The sequence below is a fragment of the Lepisosteus platostomus genome, chromosome 15 (assembly GCF_059453375.1).
Source record: "Lepisosteus platostomus isolate fLepPlt1 chromosome 15, fLepPlt1.hap1, whole genome shotgun sequence".
Taxonomy (NCBI): Eukaryota; Metazoa; Chordata; class Actinopteri; order Semionotiformes; family Lepisosteidae; genus Lepisosteus; species Lepisosteus platostomus.
The window spans coordinates 2,224,946-2,228,063 of NC_142625.1; the positions used below are offsets into that span (position 1 = coordinate 2,224,946).

The 3,118-nt window shown below is 45.2% G+C and overlaps 1 non-coding gene across 1 annotated transcript; it reads left to right on the forward strand.

Annotated features, from left to right (window-relative positions):
* Positions 1–2,932: 2,932 nt before the first annotated feature.
* LOC148647635 (U2 spliceosomal RNA) lies at positions 2,933–3,118 on the forward strand. Its single transcript, XR_015926909.1, has one exon. It is a non-coding gene; the product is annotated as a U2 spliceosomal RNA (small nuclear RNA).

Here is a 3,118-nt window from a genome sequence, read left to right on the forward strand (position 1 = left end):
GCAGCCTGCTTGTGCAGTGTGGTTTGGTTGATAGTGCATTGAAAGCTAAAGTGGGGAAAGCAGGTCCTACGTGGCGGAATGTAAAAGGGGCGTCTAAAAGATTGGATTATATTTTCACCTTCAGGGATTTGGGGATTGAGAGAGTGCTGATGACACCTTTCTGGCACTCTGACCACGATGTGTTGGAGGTTGTAGTGACAGGTGGGAGATCTGATTTTGGGAAGGGTGTATGGCGCCTTAACACAGAAATTTTGAATGAGGCTGCCTATAAGGATTTTATGAGACAGAAGCTGTTGTCCTGGATTAATGCTAGGCGGGAGCAGACTCCCATCTTGAAATGGTGAGATCTTGTTAAGAGGTGGATCCAAGAAGAAACCAGAAAGTATTGTAGAGATTGGCAGCGAAAGGAGCAGAAAGAGGGAAGGATTTTACAGGAGGGATTAAATAGACTGTACGTGAACTGTAATGATGGGCTGCCGGTTGATCTGGCAGAGATCAATGAGCAAAAAGACAGACTTAGAAGGTATCATGAGAGAAAGGCTCGTCATTACCTTTTTAAATTGTACATAGAGAAGTTGCAGTTTTCCGAAACATGTTCTACATTTCAGTTCAGCCGGGTAAGGAAGAGACAGAGCAGACGGGTGGTGGAGGGGCTAGAGACTCGGGGGGGGTGCAAGTAGTAACTGACAAGGAGGGGATGTTAGAGGCAGCATCAGAATTTTATCAAGACCTTTTTTCTACAAGAGAGATAGAATAGGATGCTGTCGAAAGGGTTTTGGGGGCTGTGACATCAACGCTCACGGAGCAAGATAGGGCAGATATAGAGGGCCCTTTTACTTTGAGGGAATTGACGGAGGTTCTGAAAAAGGGTAAAGTGCCTGGGATAGATGGTTTGCCGGCAGAGTTTTATCTTACGTTTTGGAAGGTTTTGAAAGATTTGTTGCTTTTATTATTGAAGGAGGTTTTTAAAAAGGGCTGTTTGGGGGCTACTATGCGGACGGGGATTTTAATAATACTTTATAAGAAAGGGAGGGCTAGTGATTTACGTAACTGGAGACCTCTAACACTTTTGTGTACGGATTATAAGATTTTTGTTAAAGTTATTGTAAATAGGTTAAAACGAGTGTTGCCCTCAGTGATTGGGGTGGAACAAACTTGTGGGGTCCAAGGACGTAAAATTAGTTGGACGTTACAGCTAATAAGGGATATCATAGCATGGACAGGGCAAAGAGACCTACCTTTTATGTTAGTTAATTTAGATCTTGAGAAAGCCTTTGATAGGGTCTCCCATGGGTTTTTGTGGAGAGTAATGGAGCGAATGGGGTTCGGGCCGCAGTTTGTGGGTTGGATTCAGACCCTATACAAAGCAGTGGGGAGTAGAATCCTGATAAATGGCCATATAGGAGGTACTGTAAGGCAGGAGATGGGGGTGAGGCAAGGATGCCCTCTCTCGCCGTTGTTATTTGTTATATATATTGAGGCGTACGCTCGTTTGGTGTGTATGGAACCGGGAAGTGGAGGGAAGCGGGCTAAGATAGCCTTGTATGCCGATGATCTTACTTTGTTTATGAATTCGGATGCTGACCTGCAGGGGGCACTGGAACATCTTGAGGTTTTTACAAAAGCATCCGGGGCTAAATTAAATAAGGAGAAAAGTATGGTTAAATTCTTTGGAAGGTGGAGAGACCGGCAGGACAAGGTGTGCGGCTTGCAGGTTTGCAGGGATCCCATGAAGACACTCGGGATCTCCTTTAAGGAAGAGGAGGCTACCAGTTTCAACTGGCTAGCTAAGCTGGAGAAAGCGAGAACTTGCCTTAGCTGATGGAAGAATAAGGGCCTCACTCATATTGGTAAGGTGCTCATTGTAAAAATAGAGGTTCTGTCCATGTTGAGCTGTTTGGCGGCTGTTTACCCTATGCCCCTTAGGCTGAATAGGTATCTAACACGGGAGATCTTTTGGTTTATATGGGGGAAGAAGTATGAGTATATTGCAAGAGCTGACATGTATAGGCCAATAGAGAAGGGGGGTCGGGGGGTGCCACATTTGCCCATGAAACTTAATTGTGTGTTTGTGACTTCTGTATGTGCTGCCTCTAAAGTGCCAATTGTACATCTGGCCCATTATTTTGTGTGGTTTTGGGTGGCCGGGAAACTGCGGGGAGTGTTTACATGGGACAATAAGGCCCCTCATGGGGAGGATCTGCCCTGGCATTACCGGCATGCGGTGACCTGGATGCAGAGGCATGCCAAGGATGTAGAGGGTGGGGAGCTGTCTGATCACAGGGCACTCTACGAGGACATCATGGCCAGGGACAGAGCGGAGCTGGTTGGAAGAGTGACAAAGACACATGGAGACAGATCCAGCCCAGAGGACTGCAACATGATTCGATGGATCTTAACTGGTTTATTGCTTGGCAGAGACTTCCTGTGCGAGATGTTTTGTACAGACAAGCTGACATTGCAAAAGGAATGTCCGCGAGCGCAGTGTAATAGGCTAGAGACTATCACTCATGTTTTTTGGGAATGTGGTTTCGCGAAACAGCTGTGGGGAATGGGTGATTCTGTGTTGGGGATGGTGGTACCACATTTTGTAATTACATTGAATGTCATATTGTATGGACTGAAAAAGGGACTGTACCCAAAGGAGATAACTCCAAGTCTTGTCAAAATGGAATTATGGAAGGCACGAAATGGCTTGGTTAAAAACCGTTTGCATGTAAGCGTTGTTGGTCTGTACAATAGGTTGTTGTATCGAATTAAGTGTGAGGTAGTCTTGGATGTGCAGAACAGGGGTTACCACGCAGCTAAAGAACGGTGGAAAGGTTTATTTGTTCATTATATGTCCTAATTTGAATTGCTGTATTTTGAATTGAGTGATGGTATTGTTTGTGTTGATTTCATTGGATGTCAGCTCTTTGTACATAGTATGTAAATATGTTTTTTGAGAATAAAAAATCTAAAAAAATCTGTTCTTATCAGTTTAATATCTGATAAGTCCCCCATCGGGGGACCACATATTAAACAGATTTTTGGAACAGGGAGCTGGATCAGGAGCTTGCTCCGTCCTCTCCACGCATCGGCCCGGTATTGCAGCGCCTCCGGGAGCGGTGCACCACCT